Here is a 22,623-nt window from a genome sequence, read left to right as displayed (position 1 = left end):
TCCAACTTTGGCAAAAAGCGTGATCCGGATTGATTGTATTCCGAGAAGTGGTTGCTTTAGAAATTCAAGTGCTCGTGAATCACTTTCTTTGGGATGCACAATTAAATATTGCGCAAGTTGTATTTTGCAAATATAAAGAACATTTCTTTCAGAACCCTGATGTTAAGTGAATAAATAAATGCTCACTTTTATGCAAAGATTCTTCTCGAGAGTGGCGAAACCTGTTAATCTACTGACGAGGTTTCAGTGTCTAGGTCGGTCTCTTTTATTGCTTAGAGTTCAGTTTCATTGTCATTTGAATTAACCAGTCATTGTCTCGCATCGTCAAAATTATGCTCATGACAATATTTTCATAGATTTATCAGACTCGCGTCTTCAGTTTGGTCTTTTTGTGCAAACTATCATTCCAGTTTAACCACATTCAAATAGAGTTTATTGGATTCCTCCTCACATAATAAATACATATTTCAATATTTGCTTTTAATCTTTTGAATTGTTGACTCTTCAGTCATGTCCATTTTTTGGTTCCTCTTTTTGACTAAACACAATTCAGAGATTTTTATTATTATCAAAACATGAAAAGTGAGTGGAAAAATCTCTGAATGCTAATGGGTCAATGATTACAGACCCGCTCACATTGGTTATTATGTAAGACCGGCTTCCCGATGTGTTTAAGTTAAAGCTACTATCAGTCTTTGATAAAATATAATTGCAATCAAATGTACTGTTGAAAACACGTTTTGTAGCACTATGTGAAGAAATATTTCGTCTACACTGAGAAAAATAGGTATTTTAAATTATAATTTCGAGACATGTTTCTCAGGTCGTTTCAGGAGAATTTAAAACGAAATTCGTGAAGTAAATAGAACGATCTTCCTTAATTAAATAAAATGTAATCGGTTTGAAATCAATTATATACACGCGCATTTATCTCTATGTGATGCTTTCATTATCAAAATGCTGGCTCTGGCAAAAAAGCGTGGTCTCATTTATTAAATCCTGAATTGCAATATTTACAGGTGATAAATACACAGATTAATGGTATTGCTTGTATTATTGTGGATTTACATTAAAGTTTTGTATTTGGCATTGTTCAAAAATTATTAAATTTTAATCAGTGTTTATGGCCACTCACTATACATTGATATAATCATTCCAGTTCACTTATCGGACCTTTTTGACCTACATAGTGCATTTATCGAACAATTTACTCGTGAATGGAATTTCATTATGCAGCATCTCTTGAAATATTCATATTTTTCGATATGCGCTAATGTATTTTACCGCTCGGTGGGAGTTCATGTATAGAAATGCATTGTATGTGTATTAAATTCAAAAATTGCATTTGATGTTCTTCAATTGCAATCAATTTTAAGTGGGTGAACTTTTGGGTGGTTTCGGCGGTTTAGCAAATGTTGCATAATGATACCTCAATATGTGCACATAATCATTCTCATGCTCTTTTAGCGTCATTTCAACGTGTATCTATGTTCTAGCATGTTTGCGATATTTTATTCATGATTCAATGCCGGTTACAAGCTGGTAATGAAAACCTATTCTGCTATACATTATCTGGGTGTGTTTCAAATTCATTTACAGATCACATTTAACTACATATAATTAATAATACTTACTGTTGGTAATGTAATTTAATTTTCAGCTCATTGGTTATGGCTTTGCATTAGTTGCTATGAGTTACAAAATGACATATTCATTGTAACCGCGAGTTCTCAAGAGCAATGCTTTTTAATATGTTTGAATTTTGAAGCTAAGTAAATATTGTACCATATAGTTAAATACTTCGTTGCTGTATTTTCCTATTTCATTACATAATAATAATTTGCAAACTCTTCTGCAAAAGTTTGTGTTGCTCTAGAGACATGTCTATTATTTTCAAGGTTTCTCATGTTCACTGATACCACAAATTTTCTGTTGAGAATTGGTGAAATAAGAGAGACACCGTCGTAAATGCACAGAATACATGTTGAGACTCAAGACAAGAACATCCAAGTTCCATGATGTCAATTAATTTTCCACAAATGTGAGTTTGAATTTGACGCAGGATGGAAGCCAGATACTATGGACAAAGTAAATGCTTATTGTTGGGGTTGGGTTATGGTGCAGTAATTGTGACACGTGTTTCGCAACACTGAATAGGAGGTGTTCCAGCAACAAACGCCTCTTGCATATTACATAGCTTCTCGTGCGGGTTACGGAGCCCAGATATGTTACATGAAAGAAGTGAAAATGTTCTACAAAAGACGCAGAAAATTGATCCGGAAAGTTTCATTTCATACCCCAATGCAAATCACCGAGAAATGTGATACTTTTCCATTTTTTCAACCCACAGCTTCCGCTCATCTGGTTAATGTTGCTGCAGGTGCAGCAAAACGGCCAATGCGGAGTATTTATTGCGCGAACGGAGTCTCTTTACCGAGTTAGATCCAATAAGAGGACTCTGGAGGAATGAAGTTCGCTTCGCTTGAAAGAGGCTCCCTTTCTTTCTTCATGTTGTGAGCACCGAACCATGGAAGTGTTTGATGTTAAGCAACTTGTATTGAGACTGTGAAACATGAAAATTATATTAAAAGCTCCACAGGAACTCCACATGCATTGCCCCAGTAATTTCTCTATGGCACTCTAACGAGTCTCTGCAGGAGAAAATCAGAAATGAGCATGCGTTTTTCACACTGTGGATCATGTTTTGCACTCGAGAAGAAGAAATTGCAATTAACAATGTGGAATAATCTTGAGAAAAGCTTTCTAAATTATTTCCTTCTGCATTTCATGAATTCGACTTTAGTTGTGAAAGCCTCTCGCTTCCTTGCGACTTCACTAATGTGTTGAGTATGAAGTTTTGTACAAATAAAATGTGCCTTGAAGTGAAATTATAAAGCCTTGGTTTCAGCACTTTAAGATTAGTTATATCTTCTATTATTAAGTCACATTTGTATAATCTTAAATTCAGCTCACTTAGCATGGTTGTCAATGTATAAATTTCCCTAGCAAGGGTCTAGGAATAAATCTCCTTGGGTATTTAGCAAATAATCTCCATTGTTCCGTCCATGTACAGTTCAATGAACATGACTATATTGTAAGCTAATTGATTGACTATCAACCCTTGAGCACTGAAGAAAAACGCCATAATCGTGATGGCATGACAAGTGGAAGTTATGATAATTAATTTGTGGGTTAAATGCCCTGAATTTCCGCATGTAATATCCCAAATATCTCACACAAATGACCAATTTTAATGATGGTAATAAAGTTTTCCTCACATAAAAGAGCAAAAGTTTCACTAATTATTCTATCATTGTGAAATGGTGAATGAAAGTTTCATTTGTAAGGTTTAATATCAGATTACCAATTTGCTGTCTTTTTGTCCGAAAGTAGCAAATGTAATTTCCCATGGCTCTACATTGAAAAGTTTTAGAAAGGGGTTTAACAAGGGATACAAATACTTTATTGTCATGAGTCCCTTCACTTCAAACGCGAATAGGAACATTTATTATGACTTTCTTCGTTTCAAGTTCAAAAGGTCGTGCCGTCGAGGGGAGTTTGCAAAGTGCATGGAAAAAATCTCATATTATGCATTGCATATATTGTGAATCGCACTGTAGTTTTTGCATGGAGAAAATTACACGAAATTCCATTAATGTCTGCAAAAGTTCCTGGCATAGAACAGGAAAAGAGAATCCTTCCGTAAGCACCAAGCTTGTTACCTTGTTATAATTTCCACTCGACTCGTTCTATTTGCTTTGGCAGTTTCACTGGAAACTCTTTTTAAAAAGAAAATTTCAAATGAATTTCCCCCGTGGCGACTCAGTTTTTCTCATTCGCAATGCAATTTCACCAATAAATAGCACTTTCCTGGTAATGTCAATCATTCAAGTGAAAATATTCCGACAAAGTTGTTACATTTATATTTATATTTTTAACAGTTCCTGGGCGAAATCCTCGGGGGCACATCAGTCACTGTAAACGATGAGATTTCCTATTTAAATGCATGTGTTTCAATGTAATTTCAAGTTTATTATAAATAAGGCATAATTATTTGCATACTTTGCTCATTATATGATTTTTCTGTGTCCTAAGAATAGACATTGAGAAACCTCTGCTAGGTAAATTTATCGTGGTGTGATTTTCCCTGTAAGCAATTTTCATCGTGATGGGATTAATTGAAAAGTGTTGGAAACACTCTTTGCGAGAGATTGCATATTAAACTTTCACTGCGCCCAACACCTTTCTAATAAATTCAATTGTCTACAGCAGGCGTATCAAAAGAGTATTCAGAAAATAGTTCTTTCTCCGAAATGCACTCTCTTTTCATGTTCTGCGACTCTATCGAAATATTCTGCATCTGCCAAATTCATGGAGTGCATTTGTATGGAAAATCTACATTCATTCCACATGCAAGCTTTCACTTTTGCATTTATTGTGGCTTTTCCTGAACACCTAACCGCACTGCCGACGGGTTAATATAGAAGTATTTTCATATACAACACTGACCAAAAACAGGGAAAAGAACTGTAAATTTTGTTACGCTTGGCATGTCATTGCTTGTGGAACTCGTTTGTGGTGTGCATTCCTCTTTGATGCATGGGCATTCAATTTTCACCACGTCCCGGTGGAAAATTTGAGGGTTTATCACGCGATGCATGAGGGAAGGTGTTTTATCTGGTCGAATTGTGGGACAATTTGTAACAAAGTGCAGCACTTTGGGCGTCGCCTTTGTGCAGAAATTAATGTGGAAAGTTTCTTGTTGACTTGGATGCTTAAGCTCTCAAATCTTGGAGTGGTTCTTTGGAGATGTAGAATTTGGCACTCGTTTTGGCGAAAATTGAAAAAGTAGCTCCACATATGCTCTGTTTGCTACACAGTCATCATTTACCGAGGAATTTTCCCCACAGACTTTTGCCATTTAAATTGCATGTGTGCAAATGAATTTTGTGTGGAAACACGGGAAAACCCCAAATGCAATTTACATTTGCAGAAAAATTTTATGTATGAATATTTGAAAATGGTTGAAATTTAGATCTCGTGTTTCTCGAGCGAAATTCAACGGTTTTTTTGTTATGATGCTAATAAATATTTCAAAATCTGCAATAATCTATGAATGAATTCCAAGCTGTCTTTAGCTTTGCGCCAGTACATGCATGGAAATTCAATCAATAAAACTGTCTTCTGCGGAAAATCCTCTTCTAATCCTCTTATTGGAAAATTCACTGTAAAGGATTTCAAGAGCTTCAAATTTATTCCGCAAATACCTATTCCAATCATCTATAAGTTTCTTCTGTCAACGCAAAGCGACTGTAATTGTATTTGTAGATATATGCATGTTAATCTGAAATATGTTGTTTCACATTACTCTAAAGAAAAGCTTTTCGCAAATCGCAATATACCACTTTTTGCCTTCAATACGTGTGCGTTAAGGAAAATCAGGCCGCCGGGGACATTAATTCAGAGTCACGTAAAATAATCAATCAACTAGCTTTCTCTGTTTTTTCGCTACACATAATCACTGGCTGTAGTACAATTGAACTTATGAAAGGCACGCCGATGACACACCAGAGAGATTTGGCACAGCACAAAATGATAAATGATGCGATTTATTTTTCAGCAGGCAAATCACGAAGTTCCCATCACATTCTAATTTAACTACCCAACAGCCCTGCACACCTCCAGGATTTATCTGTTGATGTGACATGAAATGGATTCATAAGAGATTTCTTATAAATCTAAGGGTTTTTTTTGGCTGAGTTTCTTTCTCATGTGAAATCCTCAAAAGCGAATGTGATATTGACGCAAGAAATGTTCGTAATCTTGAATCTCGAGGAACTGTTTGAGAAAAATCCCTGTGGCTTATTAGGGTTTTTCAATCATAATAAAGAACATGTTCTTCCTTTTGTCTGTCATTCTGATCTCACCTCATTTTTTTCTCCAGCGCCGCCCAAAAAAGGGAAACTGGATGAAATACATGTCTCAGGAATAAAAACCATGATTTACACACTGAATGAATTTCCCAATTGAGAGGAAGGTAAAAACAGAAGGTGCACGAGTCGAGATAGGATTAATACTTCTCATTGAAGAGGATCAGAGTCATAAATTTGGCGTGTCGACATAAAAATTCCTCACATCTCTCCAAATGATCCATTGTCCCGGCAACCTCCTGGGATGACTCTTAAAACATAATTGCTTGGAAAGGCGAGAGGTTGTCTGTCCTAAAAAGTATAATGCTTTTGTAGACACTTTGCAAACAAATGATAGTCAGGAAATTAAACGCTCCTGTATTGGGAACATTCATACAAATCTTCAAATACAAGCTTGATTCCTAACTAGAAATTCATGGTGCTTTTGCACACCTCCCAGCAATGCAAATTTACACAACACGATCTCACGAGGCAGCTAAATTAATTGTTCCACCCTTTATAGCGAAAGCAGGTGTGAAAATGAATTTCAATTAATACCCTGTGATGACACTATTTGAACTTGCAATCTATACTTGAAATACAATTAAAGCCCTCTACATTAAAACATCATATCAGCCAACTATGCAGATCCTTTGAAATTGGAAGCGTTTCGGTGAATTTTCGGTTTGTGGCATTGGAAAATTACAGAGGAAATTAATTCAGTGTATATAGTTTAATTGCCAACTAAGTTTAATTATAATTTAATTCTCCCAGATGATAAAGGCACGAATTTGTACTAATGCGATAACGTCACATTCAAGAGGAAATGCAACAGAAAATATACTAAGACGTGTTGGTCAAAAGCCCATCATAAATTAACAATTCTTAATGGATCGCAATAAAACGCGTACTTTCAGCTTAACTGGTGAGAAAACTCGTTAGGCAATCCTCAAGAGCGTCATTCAAAGTGCAAAGTAATATCCCAGCTCTTCTATTGCGACCTTATTTAATTCTTAATTATGCTCCATCTTGCGATTTTCAACACAAAATTCAGCAACATTTATTACGTGAATTATCCTTATAATTTCACACAACAGACCAACGTTTTATTCATACGAAGAATTAGCCTAAAAAAATGATCCTGGAATTAAAAGGAAACATTATCACGTTCTCTTTGTGGGTCTTTTATTGTCCTGCGCGGGCTATTAATTTTCATCCCGAAATAAAATTGTTTCCAGTTTCACTAGAGTGTGGAAAGAGTGTTGCTTTTTTGCGAAAGCTTAATTGCTTTTTTTTGGAATAAGTTTTTACAGCCCTCGATACGCACAACTCGTTGAAGCACAAAGGATTGTATTACAAATTTATTGATTTTTAATCTTAACAGCGCATAGTCTATCTAACTCGTGAATTCATGAAACAATATAATGAAGATGTAATCCCAATTTGCTTAAAAAGACTAAATATTTTTTGTATTCATCTAATTTATCTTTGCTTCTGAGAAAATTAAGTTGAAATATTCAGTTAAATTTATTAAACTACAAAATGTTCTGATGCTCTATACAATAAATTCCTATTCATTCATGATTCCATTGCCACAATGAAGTATCCTTGCTGTCTTACAACTTTACTAAACATGGTAATTTACTGAGCTTTTTTCTTCAAGATGCTGTTTAGAGTGATAAAGTTCAAGCACTTTGTTAAGTCTTCTACGTTCTCATCACTTTCTCATACATATTTTTCCCGACGCTTGGTGAACAATCAATATGAAATTTACAACAGCAGATGCAATTTATGTGATTCTTTATTGCATATTCCCCATTGTCTTGACGCGTATACATTATACATGAGTGAGTGGGTGGAAAATTCGAAATACTCATCGTGTTGCACTTCTCCCGTATATCTTTTGAAAAAGAAAGGAAGAATTCTGATATTATTTGATAACATTATCATCAAAACTATATAGATTGTTTGTAGAGCTCTCAACTTCAAGTATCTCGTATAGTTCGTAGTGAATCTGAATGGGAAGAAAGTTACATTCATCCGAATTTTATCCATCTTGTTGCTGATGTACCATAGCAATTACGTGGCTGAAGCCATTCAGACTAACATGGCAGATTATGCAGAAGCTCGAGTGGAGTTAAGTGCATAAACTTTCTAACTAATTTTCCCCTGAGCGTGAGATCTTATTAACAAGACTATATGCAAATGGTATCAAAAGTGGTTACTGTTAGGGGGTAAATGGGCAATCCTTCGAAATATTCCCTCAGAAATATGGTTTGAGGTTTTAAATTGACTGTTCAACTTATTCAAATTGCGACTGGAATGATTTTAAAGCTAATATAAGAGGCAAAAACGTAAGAGATTTGTTCGCTTCATTTTAACAAATAATCCATGTTCCTTTTACGTGATTAAAAGTATCGCTTTGAATTTGTCTTCTCTTTGAAATTCAAAAACAAGTTTTGTATTTGATGGATTAGTTGCTATGGCATAAGGACAAAGAAACGACAAAAACTGTTGGACATTTCTTCTGAGAAGTCCTCTTTCATAAGCTCATGCAAGTATTCAGTGAATGTCAAATCAATTCACGTAAATATCTTCATGAATTTCCTAGAAACTTGCACTTATAGTGAACATCAAGTGACAAGAGTAGATGGATATAATTGTGGTAGAACGTGGTCTTTTCCTGTTGATGTCAAAAGTTTTCTTAGAAATGTTTACATGGTTAACCTTGGGGACTGTTTCGCCATTGTTCTACCTGGAGAATTAAGATGCCCCAACGGTAAAGTGAGAAAAACAATTCAGTGAAATTGGGGGTAAAATTTTATCCGAAAATAATTGGTATAGCTGGAGCGATGAAAGAAAATGTAAGCCTCTTTTCTCCCCCGGTGAAACTCAAGAGGAATGGTTTCCACGGTGAAGAATAAAGAGGCAGGGATTTTTTGCCACTGAACGCTGAACGATTGAAAAGCCACACTTTAATATCAATCCCTGTTCTCTACATCGCTGAGTTTCTGTCCTTTGACAGGCAATCAACAACACCATGGAATTTCATTTAGTTGGAAAACATGTTCCTGTGTACAAAGTCTTTGAGATGCGTCAGAAAGTTTGTTGTAATGGAAGTAATGAACTCCGTTCTTGATATATAAGTTATGTATTTTCTCCGGAAATTGATGCCGCAATATTGCAACTATACATTGATGAATCTTTCGGGTGACTTCATTCTTTACAGCGGAAAAGGCAGAATGCCGAAGATGTCCCTTATTTGCCCTTCTGCACCGCTTCATTGCGGCTTCTCGCGCTGCCGGCGAGGTATGGCCACAGAGAGTCAGCAGGTTTTCCACGAAACCGGTAAACAAGACCATCCCTCACACTTCTAGCAACAACACTTTACACAACTTCTCAATAGAGCCAACGAGTTGCAAATCATCAAGTTCAACCACTTTCCTCGCTCACACACCGCATAAAATATTTACCTTAACTACCAGTGCTGAAGATAACATAAACAGTTTCGTGACAACGATACTGTGCAAAATTCATCAAGGTGGAAGCATTTTGCACAACGGAAAATACACACGTTGTTTTCTACTATCATTATCACCCACCTTCTGATGTGTGGCAAAGTGACATTGCGTAAACGGAAGCATGAAAGGATACTTCACTATGTGTCCAAAGTTTGTATACCCATTGTAGCCTATTGAACCTTTGCAATTTTAACTCTAGAAATGTCTCATACCGTTTTAGCAATCAATCAATATTATTATAAGTATTTTAGGAATCAATGAGAAACCATTTAAGCATATTGTAAGAAATCCTTTATCAATACTCAAATATTTCCACAAGGGTGATGTGTATTCATGGATTATGTTCCACTATTTTCAGCAACATTCAGTTTTCAGCACAAGTTCATTTCATGTAGCGGAATGTGAAAGGCATTTTATGAAAGTCCTATTTAATACCTTAAGCGATTTTCGGTTAATTGAATTGCATTGTGAAGCCCTATGAATTGGGATGTAACACACAATAAAGTGAGTGAAGAGCAGAACATACTCATTATTTTCCTGTAAAATTTGAAAGTACTCTTCATCCAATTGGCTCGTGGCATTCCGCTTTTATTTATCTCAATTGATGTACTCGTAATAGATTGAATAGATTCTTTCAGGGTGGAATCGCTTGAGAAGTTCCTACTCAAACAGTCTCCCGCAAAAGTTTGCCTCATAAACTCCTCGATAAATATTTTCTCACTTTGAAGAGAAAGTTGTGTACATCACAGTCACGTTGAAATTTGCTGTGCAACCACCGCTATATATACTTGTGTGAGAGACAACTTACAAGTACCACACATAATGTACAAAACTTATACCAGCAAAAAAGCTCATGCAAATGTTTCACTTCTATCGATAAAATTACAAAGAGTTGATGAATTAAACCACATATCAGAGGGGAAGTTTCCCTTTTGCGTTCACTTAATGAGAAATTCATTAAATTGAAATTTTCCCAACTTTGTATGCTCACCAATTGATGTTTCCACGGAGAGAATGTGAATCAAATAACATATACTATATTAACAGCATTTTGTTATCAAACAAAATGTTTTAAAATATAAAAAGATAAATTGCATATGGGTAATGGTGTTTTGCCACATTGTGAAAGCAATAAAAAATGAGAAATACTATTTTTCAGTCGAAACAAACACTACCTATATGTTTTCACTCTGCTTTCGTATTTCCTTCACAAATTCATTGATTGTTTCCCTCCTCACGCCATCGGAAAAGTCACAAAAGTTGTAATTTGATTTCGAAAATAGATTTCTGAGCAAATACAATCAGACTCGGGGAGTCAATTGTGTATTCTTACGATTTTTATTACTAACATCATTAAATTATTTAGTGTGGAAAAGCTCCTCGGTAGTCACTTGAAAGCTGCGCCGCAAGTTGTGTGTTTACGGTTGAGAGGCAGCGAAATGCTTTGGGCGCCTCTGCAAATACAGCATGTGTGGCAGTTTGGTGGTCATGGAAGAGGGAAAAGTCTTTTGACCCACATACACACACGTGATACACTTTGACGGGTTCCAAGTACAAAAGAAAATATTCACTCCAAATACGCCACTCACCTTCTCAAGGGGATGATGGAGACTTCCCCGTCGCTAAGCATCCACGCAATAAATCAGAAAGTTTCCCTCACAGAAAAATCTCCATACACGCTCCGTAAAGTCGATAGACTCTTGTATTTGTGAACATTTTCCACACGCTGGAAAACGTGCCCCGAGCAGAGAAATTCATCTTGACCCAGGATTAGAACTTCACTCAGGGCATTAAAGATTTTGTTATGTTGATTTATGTGTAATTCAGCAGTAGAAAAAACAACTTGCATTTCATCGATCAACCCAACAAAAGTACAACTTATACATTACCTTGAACAGGTTAAGGAAAAAAGCAAATAACTTATGCTTGCGGAAATTAAGGAATCCTTTCATGTGTGCCTTTTCCATTGAACTTGCGACTGTCTGGTTATTGTGCTGAATCACTTTCGCGTCTATATTTTGTGAAAGGGAGATGTTTTTCTTGGTTGTGTATCTGATCCACCTGCGGCGCGTCGTTTTTCGCCGAATTTTCCACACTCACGCGCTCCCAGTGTGGGAAGAAGGATATTTTCTCCATATGCCAATGTCACATAAGATGTTGCTTCTGTAACAAAACTGCCATCAATGTCTATTAGCATCCAGCGAAGTGTATCACAATGATTATGCGAAAGACTGTCTTGTGTGCAATTTTATCCCCACACCATCCGCCAAAATCCATTAAACATCAAATTGACACAATTGACTCCAGCATTCTTCACTCCTCATCTGATCCCCCGCAAATAAGTGTGTATGTGAAGTTTATTTACCTGATAAATAGACGGTGAGATGCGTGGTATGTTTCTGCTGTTTAATCAATGGAATTCTCTGTGGGAGAAAATTGTACCAATTCAGTAACAATTTGCTAACAAGGAAATTTATCGCAATCCTAATTAGATTCGTCACCTCAAACCATGCGGTGAACTCTCTTTTTGGCATCACACACAAATATTTGTGTGATTTCCTCTCTTCTTTCTTGTCTCACTTCTCCTGGACAATTTTTTTTCTTCTTTTATTGGCGGTTGCGGAGGAAACAAAGAGATTGCTGGACTCCGAGAAACCCCCTCGTTAGAGGGACATTTGGGCGATATGTATTCACCCTAATGTGGAAATTTCATTGTGGGCATATTGTTCATTTTATCTATAGTACAAAGGTAATTTTTCTCTCACCAGCCGACAATTTTCCCCAGCTTTTCCTCTCACAGACAGAGAGAGTGAGAGAGACAGAGAGAAAGCAAATCCCCACTCGAGAGCAGTGCTTTCGAACATAAAAGCTCTCCCCTTTTGTGGGACGATGAACTGTGAACGATAACAGTCTCGCTGCGACCATCGATGGTGTTGGACGCACTTTCTCATCCCTGGCAAAACCTTCTTTAGCGGTCTTTTGAGAAGATCACTCAGCCACAGTGTTTGTGCTTCAAACTACACCCTCAACTTCTTCGTCGGGAAAAGAGCCATCAAACTTCGACGACAAACTTGAAAGTTCCCTCTCCAAAAAGATTGATTTTTTCCAACGTGCACGATTAAGTGAGCACATTAAATACTTCATAAGTGATTTATATGGACATTTGTCTGGTTCTTTCATGTGAAAAATTTATCATTCGCTTCGTGGCCCAATTTGAACGGTGCGGGAAAGGCGTTGTTCCTTCAAAAGAGAAACAGTGAAAAACGGCTATCATCCGCGCTGAGGTGCTGGGTAGGCATCACTGGATGTGTTAAATGTGAACAGAGAAAAAAAGCGAAAAAAGTGAGAAAATACCTCTGCCGGACCCAGATAAATCCCTCGAAGGCGGCACGTAAGTCCCTCTTGCGATGTAAATTAAATCAATGATGGAGCAATTGTTAATGCAGATGGAGTGAGATGAAGAAAAATGTGGCTTCTGGCATTTATGGGCCATATTTCGTTGGGGGGAAGCCACGAGGAAATGTCCCTATTCATCCTGCATATTTCTCAGCATCTGTTCATCTCATTCGGATGGTTGGATATTAATTTTGAAGAAAATCTCTCGTCTTATCCTCTACTTCATGGATTGAAGGAGCAAAATATGAGTTTCTGTGGCATTTGATTAACGCCCCTAAATATCCCACTGACATATTCCTCAATCATAATCAAATTGAAGGGATTTTTGCGCATTGATTGGTCTCCCTCCGGGGCATTTCCGATTAATTGGAGCAAGTCATCAAATACGCGAAATATCCACTCACAATATCATCAATACCTTCACTGCTATTCACTTCAGCTCTCATCAAAACCCTAGAAATTCTATGTCACTCTATATGTACATATATGTGCTTTCATCCCTTATAAAAACTTGTATGTTGTGAAAATTAAAAACTTTGCACATACGCAAAAATTGCACTCAACTAACTTTCAGTCTCGTTCTTTTAATTGCATTTTCCCAAAACATACTCCATTGCAATTGAGAAGAAAAAAAATTATGTGCAAATGGAAAAGTGTCTGCATTACTGCTTTTTAGTCTCAGTGACGATATGAATTAATACAATATTTAACGAGCTGCAATTATTATTGATTGTTATTGCTTTTTTATAATTCGATATTGAAAAAAAAATTTAAGCGATTTTTCCAAAATAATGCTAAAGAATAATATTGATTGGCGATTTATTTTTCAAATTGGAGCATTTCAACTTTTCCGGGTGAAACTTCATTAACCAAGTGATTTGAAAGCAACCAAATAAAAGTATCAGGATTGCCAATTCATTGCTTCAAATGCATTTAAAATTCCATCGCTAGAAATTGTGAAATCGAAGAAATACATTTCCAGAATTTCAATATAGTTATTTTTAAATAAGTTCCGACACTCATCCAACTTTGGGTTTTATTGAGTGTTATATTCACAACAAAAGAGGTAACAATGTGGACGCCTGAAGCATCAAGTTCTTAACATGGCATTTCTCTCATGTGCCGACATGAGTTTACTTTTTCCCATTTTTTCTTGCTTTAACGAGGGAGAGAAGAGTGAGAGTAATATTAGCAGAAGCTTTGGATAATATCGAAAAAGCTTTTTCTTATTCTTTAGTGAAATGCATACGAGAGATTTGTCCACAAAATTGAACGGTTTATCCCTTTTGAGAGGGTAAAAAGAGACACCCCAAAAAAGGGGGATAGAATTTCCCTCAAATAATCCCATGGAGAGAGAATTTCCCATGAAATGCTGAATAAAACTTTATTTGCATAGAGAATATTCACACTGAATTCCGCATGGAATTACTGGGCAAGAAAAACCCCACAAGGAGGAGTATATTTGCTTACTGAAAATTAGAATTTAGAGAAAAAAAATCGATTATTAAGGGAAAAAAATGATTGTACTTTTTACCACTCGTAGCTATTGTGATTTTATTACAATAATTCCCTGTATCTTTTTACTGGCACAAAATGCAAATAAATGTCACGAGTGGGAGGGTGAAAAGGCGAACTCAAATTTCTGTCGATGGCTCATTTTGACGCTGGAAGATGTGCGGAAAGAGAAAAGGAAAAGCCCACATGAAAAAGAATACACTGCGCCAGAAGGTGGGCTTTGGGAAAAGCCTCGAGGGAAAGGTATAGGAAATAAAGGTGAAATCAAATCTGATATTTTTTGGCGCGCCAGAATTCTATTTCGTTTTTCATGTCTCTGTGTTTTGTGCTGGTAAGACAATATTCAAATCATTCTGGATTTTTATCCGACTGCAGATAAAAGCTTCACGCTTGCGAGATTGAGAAAGTTTTCTCGTAATGTCTCCCTGTGTCACAATACCAAAAGCAGAAGTGCTGTGTAGAATGACGACTCTTCATAGTGAAAATCTCTTACAGAAAGGAAAAAGAGCTGAAATAGAAGTGAGGAATTGATAAGAATGGCGATGCTAATCAATTATACAGAAGAATTCTCAAACTACACAGATCAAGAGGAAGAAATCCACTTACATGCACTTGAAAACTTTTCTCACTGCAATAAATGGTGAAGTGATTTTCTTTGTTGAAGACATCTTTAGTCATTCGTCTTCTCGGGAAGATATATAGGGTGGGTGGGATTGTGGCGAGAAAGCATAAAAGAATTTGGAGTTATTGCATTTGAGAGGTTGTTAAACGAAACGAAAGGTCTGAACATATGGTCATAAAAGCGTTATAGGACGCATGTGATAAACCTTAACGTGCGTTGTAACATTGTGTATTGATTTGTGATGATTGTTTATCAAACTTGCATGTCAAATTTTTTTCCACAATATCGTCACGAAACGTGTTTAGACGGCAATTTCAGAAGAACATGGCAATTTCCTCTCAATCTCAATCACTTAACATTTTAATCATTCTGTCTGCGCATTTTTGGCTCATAAGTTCGTAAGGGCGGATTTTTCGGTGGTGCTAACATCCTTTATTCCACCCATATGCCCTGCAGCACCACCAACATGTAACGTCTTCCTCGATCGTCGTGTACATCAGTTATCCATTGTCGACAGAATGTGCCGATGTGCTACATTTCTCCCTTCTCGAGCATCTTTGTCTCGACGTTCGTGTACAAAAACAAGAAGATGTTCTTGCATGGCAGAGGAGAAAAAGCGTCTTACAGAAGATGAGACGATGAGAAAGAATGATGATGATGGTACAATGATCTAATCTGAAAGTGGCTGCACTTCCCAGTTGTTCCGAATGACTCCTCAACATAAATTGTGGGTTTTTCATGGGAGAAACAGAGCAAGGAAATTGTCCCATTTGCCTTTGGACGCATCTCACTGTCGGAAAAATTCACTCCCTTTGGACTATTTGACTTTCTACCAAGCAATTCAGCCACGGAAAATCACTCTGAAGGCCATAAATTAATTTTTAGGAAACCCACCCTTCTTTTCCACTGTCTTTTCGATGTGATTTTCCGGGAAATAGGGTATGGTCTTGGAAATTCTTATGGTTTCTTCCTTGGAAAATATTTTAATTGCGAAAACATTGGCTTAAAAGGTTTATATAAACGTGAGCGTAAGCATGTGTATTTTCATGATTGCAACATTAAATATCATTAATGTATAAAATGGGAGAAATACTGCATTAGTATCTTCTTGACAATCAGAGTTCTGCATCCTTTCACACGATAAAATGGTAGAATTTTTACATGAGTTGCCATTCACCATTGACTTTCAGCAAAACCGACGCGAGAATGGAAGCTCAAGGACTTTCACGCTCTTAACGTGCACTATTTATTCAGTTTCCATGGATGGGGGCGGTGAATTTACAGTGTATTCATGAGAAAGTCGCTCAGTGCTTAAAAAGCCCTTCCAAGCGTAAAACTTTGCAAAGAACATCTCCGGGTATTCAATCCATGCTGATATTTATAATAATACCCCACTAAATACACACAAAACACTCTCTTAGTGGCTCGTACGCCTCAACAATGTGTCTGTGGTTTGCTGGAGCCTAAACAGCACCAACTCCCACCCCCCTTATTCATCATTGTAATTATATCCCAGAATGTATTTCACGATAAATGGCTATAATTCCCACTTTTCACAATCGAGCCGATATTTCTTTGGTGAATTGGCCGCTGCCACAAATTTCACAACATTACCAATTATAATTAATTTTATATACTTTACCAGATAGAATCATTCTACTCGCATCACGCTCTATTGGGCATCCCAAATAGATGTGATACTTAGGACTGAAATTTATTAATTCTCTTTGTGTGGAATTCTCGATCGCCTGATGGTGAGGTCAAGTGCCCCATAAAGATTTGCCACTATATAATTTATCGGAAGGGCGTCATTTGCTTATCGTCGAAATGAGTGTTTAGGGCTGAATCATTCGAGAGACACACCATGAATAATACTATCAATAACTTACATTTCAATTATAACAATCGCTCTCTATCTGCAATATTCGACCTCAATTTCGTCGATAAGCGATTCGCAATTTTGATCCAATAACACATCTTATTCATAAATTTTCAAAATTTTCATGAAGGATATCATAACCATTCTCCTGTAATTTTCTTTGATTAATTCAATCTTATTACACCATTTCAATGAAACATCATGATAGAAAGGATAGAGCTTTGGCATTTAGATGACTTTCAGTGCTGATTAAAAGTCCTAAATTCCACCTTCAGCTATTTGTTATTTGCTAGACAAAATTGTAAGACGGAAAACACAAATGCTTTGAGATGAGTTACATCAAATTCAATTTGTGGCAAGCATCAAGTCGAAATTAATTAAAATTCCTCTAGTGATAGTGAGCGAAACGGACTAAATTTCTACGGCAAATTATTAAGAAAAACCGGTGAGAGAACAATTTGAAAAGCTAACACGAAAATATCATGTTAGATAACACGAGAAATTTTACTGAATTGGTTGTTCTGAGAATTTCATCATCGCTTATGGTAATTGAAATGGTTCCACCAACCATTTATGTGTGCACCCCTCGCCCCGGCGTGTGTCTAATTCAAAATTCCATGGCGAAAGGTCTCTATATATCTTCGTATTTCTCCTTTCGCATCGACCAAAGGCGGGTGGATTTGCTGTAATTTATTCGGGCACGTTTTGAAATTTTTGTCATTTCCCCAAACCTAAGCCTTCATTTGTGATATATGTATGTCCTGTGTCGTGTTAGAATAGCCGCTGTGAGATGGAAAACCCATTGACATGGTGTGTTGTGAAAGAAAGAAGATAAACTAATCGGATTAAACAATTGTTTGCATGCAAATTTGCCAGAGTAGTGATGAAAATGGGAAAAGTGAATTACATCATGCGGGATCGAAATCCGCATTGATAAATCAATTTATTGGGAGGCAACGTTTTCAATTCCCTCAAAACTGAGCTTTTTAATCCATTCAATATCATATCTTGAAAATATAAGCATCTATTCTATTATTGATCTTGTTTCGGAGTCTCCAAATTTACTTATGCTCAAAATGCCACAAGAAAATTTGATGGGCTTCCGCAGAAGTATTGAATAATACAGTATTTTTTCTTCTTGGTCACGTTCCTTTGGAGATAAATCATGATGAAATTGTACCTTTGCAGGCGACAAAGAAGGAAGAACAATTCAATTTCCATTCATCATTAATATTCTATTCAGTGTTTGGAAGAGAGAAAAAAACACATACGAAAGGAACCACAGTGGAAATCAATATCGAAGAAAAAACATATGGAAATTATCTAGAATTTTTCAAGCTGTCACAAGAGAGTGAAACAAAACTTTATGAACTGCCCTCCTGTGTAATTCCACTTCAGTGCTTTCAATTTCATCCTTGAAGCTCTTAAATTTATTATGATTCCACCATCATTTTCCCTTTTCATTCATTTAAAATCCATCCCAGACGATCAGTCAATTTCCATAGATGAACATCCTCAGATGTTTTATAGCCACTCTAAATTCATTTGCCAATATTTCTCGATATAATTTAGAAGTGCTTCCCATTGAGGGCATTTTATCAAAGCACTTTTGAATTGTTTATCTTTTCATTCTGCTTCACTCAAATTTTCTCTACTCTTGCGATGATAAAAAAGGGCATTGCGTTGGTCTTCTCCATTGGCTTTCTTCCTTCTCATTTGAATACCAATTGCAGAGGAAGAAGATAATTGCCATTTGCCAATGGATGTGTTTCAGCTGTTTTCACGAGCAAAACAGTTTGTGTGTTTGCATATGGAACACAAATAAGTGCCATACGGAGCAATAAAATTGCAGTCCGCTTCAGAGTTTGTTATCATAGCATTAATTTCCGATTTTCCCCTCTACATTTCACTCTCCTTCCGCTATTCTGTGCCCACAAGTTGGGCAAAGCCGGTGAAATGCACTTAGAGCCTGGGGCGCATGTTGACCCAATGTTTTGTGTAATATTCACAGCACACGCATCCTTTTACACTAAATTCCAAAATACACTTGAAGGTTCAGTAACAGCTCTAACACTGCACCAACAATGGCACGAATAAATTTCAACAAGGATGCTTCGTATCAGGGAAAAGAGTGAAAGCACTGTCAGAAATGTATACATAAGCTGCTAAACTTTCACAATTTCAGTGCATTGACTTCAAGAAGTTCTAGTCTATGTCCCAACGGACCATTACCTTAGAAGTAATAAATTGAGAATGAAGTCATAAAATTGATAAGATCATTCCTAGTAAATTTACTGTGCATTATTGCTAAATGATCTGTTTAAAATTCTCTTGGGTGTATAAATTGAAACTCATGGGACGCTTGCTAACTCACCTAGACCCAAAGCATATCCTTATCACATCTATGGATATTCCTCTATGTCTCAACTCTTGCTAAGGGCCAGTGCTTAATATACGAGGGGGCGGATAATGCAATGTGAAATCCACTCTGGTGTGGCAGAGCTGGGAGGGATGAGTGTGTATCCATGTGATTGGAGTGCGGAAAGCACTGACGAGGGGCGATGGAAGCGAATGAACAAAATGTGGGATTAAAGCAATACCTTGTGTGTATGTGGAATTTTAAATGTTGTCCATTAATTTACCGAAGAGGTCCCTCGCTCATGGCTTTTATGCGATGGACAGAGATTATATTTCCAATTGATGACCGTGGCAGAAAGGCATAGCTTTAATTGATGAAGCACGTGCAAAAGAGATTATTTATGAGTGACACTAATTTCCGACAGTGAGTTAATCATGGTAGTAAATCAGAAAATCAAAGGACCGTTTGATATGTCTGAATCACCTTCGGGGAAGCTGCTCTTGAAATTGCCTGGATGAGACACTGTTTCTCAGGCGAAACCCACACGCAACGGGTGATTGGAGAGGTCAGAGGGTGTGAGTACTTTCCCAAAGAGTGCTCAAGTGGGAAAATAATGTGAGACTAAGGGTTGAAAATGAGGGACTTTATTCAGGAATCGCTCCCAAGGACTATTTCCACTTCACTACCGAGCACTTTCCCTTGAGAAGCAGCCGAAGTGAGGAATAGAGCACTATAGATGAAGTATAAAGATGACGCGAATAATTTATTTACAGCCCTCTTATTTCCTCTTCCCCTGTGCATAACCTACTTATAAGGGAGTGGGGAAAATGTTCCGTGTTCCAAAGGAGCGAAGAAGGACATAAACGAGAGCTGAAATTAAAATTACCTATTTATCTCCACCGGAAAGTTGGGCTCAGAAGGTGTGAAACTTTCACAAGAAATTGCCTCAAGATTTGTCTCATTGGGAACTTTTAGGCCCGACTTTGTAGCCGTGCATGAGGAAAAGAAATGGTGTGTCAACGAAATATTTCCTTCGGCAAACACAGCCCCGAAAAGGAAGAGGCGTGTAATGCGTGAAAAGGGGTGAATTTAAAAATAAATTATGCAAATAAATCGGAGTAAGATCAAAAGCAAATCGAAAATCGATGAGACATTTACTCGTCTTTCTTTCACGTCTGCTGACTTATTTTCCCACCATAGAGCTTAATGTTTCTAGGTTGCTTATAGAAATGTGTATGTTGCTTTGATAAAGTGTCATAACGATGGGTTTTGCATGGTCTTCTCTTCCTCACCAACCGGTTAAAAGAAGCAGTATTAGAAATTGCCATAAATCTAAAATTTGACTAAACTCGTAAACAAGTCAACAACATATTGAACTTATGGAAAACCCATTTGTACATGAAAAAGCTCACACATTTGCGATAAAGGGTTTCCGCATACCATTCACGATGTATTTATATTCCATCTTTCGAATCAAACGCAAATGTTCATGCAAATAAGCACATGGTGGAGCTTTCCAGCGTTTCCTACCGTATTTTACCCGGGAAGACAGCTTCTGCTTTTTGGTTCATTCTCTAATTGAGTGCTTTTAACATTGAGAAGTTTCATCCATTTACATTTTTACCACATTAGCAACTTTTCTTCATTTACACCCTTATACCTCGATATGGCTTCTCGAGAAACTCATTGCGACATTTTTTGCCCTCCGGGCGAGAAGAATCTTGGGGAGAGTGATGATTTTAAATTTAGGAAACACTCTGTGGACGAAGATACCATTTGCCCCAACTACTTATGCGGAAAAGAATGCTCTTTCTTTGCTACCCTTATTAGATTTTAAACTTGGCGGTGGATGAGGAAAAAAAACATACAAAAGTCGGTGAGTTTGAGGTGAAGGAAAAACTTTAAATTTACATAAAGGAATAATTTCCATGAAATGTAAATGGATGAAAACTCGTTGAGTTTGTTGCCAGTGAAGATTGAGCTGGAACATAAAGTGTGGCCTGGGTAAATTACACTCTTGGATTGTCAGAGCAGTAACTAATTAAATTATATGTCCCGATTAATCACGGTCTCTTTGGACCGAAGGTGGGTGTACTTGAAAAATGGCTTACATTATGCAGAGGTTTCGCCGAAAATCGAAAGCTCACCGAGAGTGCTTCAATTTGCATTTCGCCCAGGAAGAGCGATGGAGTTGATTTAATTGATTGGCTGATAAAACTCCTAAATAGAATGGAATGAGTTGAAAAATGGTCCCCGATAATGCTGGTTGTTGAAAAATATTCATGACTTGGTGGCTTATAAAGCAACCCATAAATAACACTTTTACTAGCCAAACAGTCTGCCCCACATAAAAATTGCTGGCTGTGATTTGTCACTCCACACTTTCTTCATCCTCTCTATCATACCCGACACATTCACTCCCCTTTTTAGCTCCGGAGCGTTGGTCTATAAATAATAAAAGGGATTTGATTCGTGCAGTCGTGGAAGAAGGACTCAAGAAGCAGAGATCAAATTTCTTGTGTGATTCATGAAATTTCTCAATTGCGATTTATTTTATTTGTGCGAAGGAGAAAATCACGAGTGCGGATGAAAAGATAGAGCATGAGAAGCACTCGACTGATGAAAAAAGCTACAAGGAAATGAATCGCATTTGCAGAATGTGTAATTTCACAGAATGACACTTTCAAAATCAATGGTTGTGAGTAATCATATTTCCCATGAGCGAGATGTTCGCTATTTCGCAAGAAGGAGAAATGAAAGACACTTCATTACATTCTTAATTCTTTCATTCACAAGAGTGAACATTTTCTACTGGCCATTTAGTGCAAACATTCTCAGGTAAAAAGAGAGTGAAATACGTCAAGAGTGATTTATTTCAGACTCTCAAAGAAATAACTTACTTTTACTGAAGTAATTTGTCTTGCGCAAGATTAAAATGCGTTTTTTTTTTATAATGGAGAAAATTCATATTTATCATTCAAATACACTAATAATGTCCAATTTGCTTAATGTCCTTTGGTATTTGAGAGTTCTTGTAAAATACATTTTTTCATCAAAACATCAAGATTCACATTTTAGACATTTCTTTGTATTTCATTATTTAGAACCAGAAATTTATATACGATAAAAGGCTATACATAATGTACGTGAAAAACATGAAAATCTCATACAACTCATAAAGTATTCATAAGCATATAATCATGCATTTTGAGAGAGTCATATTTCCTAAATAATGCTTATTAATACAACTTCTTTTACGACTTGTATTTTGCGAGCTTTTAATCTGTACGAATGTTTTCTGCATCTTGTGATAAAAGAAATCTAGAAGTTTTAACAAAGTTTTTGTAATCTATTCTATACTTCACATATCAACTACTATGTGAACTCGGAAATTTAGCATTTACTCCTAATTGAAAACTTAC

At 36.7% G+C, this 22,623-nt stretch overlaps 1 protein-coding gene across 1 annotated transcript in view; it reads left to right on the top strand.

Moving 5' to 3' along the window:
- The first annotated feature begins 12,341 nt into the window (after positions 1–12,341).
- LOC132260651 (GTP-binding protein Di-Ras2) overlaps positions 12,342–22,623 on the top strand; it is a 33,938-nt gene continuing 23,656 nt past the window's right edge. Inside the window, exon 1 of the mRNA XM_059758925.1 lies at positions 12,342–12,821. The gene's annotated coding sequence lies outside the window, so the exon portion shown is untranslated. The remainder of the gene's footprint in view (positions 12,822–22,623) is intronic.

This window comes from Phlebotomus argentipes, unplaced genomic scaffold (genome assembly GCF_947086385.1).
Source record: "Phlebotomus argentipes unplaced genomic scaffold, Phlebotomus argentipes genome assembly scaffold_18, whole genome shotgun sequence".
NCBI lineage: Eukaryota > Metazoa > Arthropoda > Insecta > Diptera > Psychodidae > Phlebotomus > Phlebotomus argentipes.
Note: the sequence above shows the minus strand (reverse complement) of the source record. Positions and strands in the feature narration are given on the sequence as shown.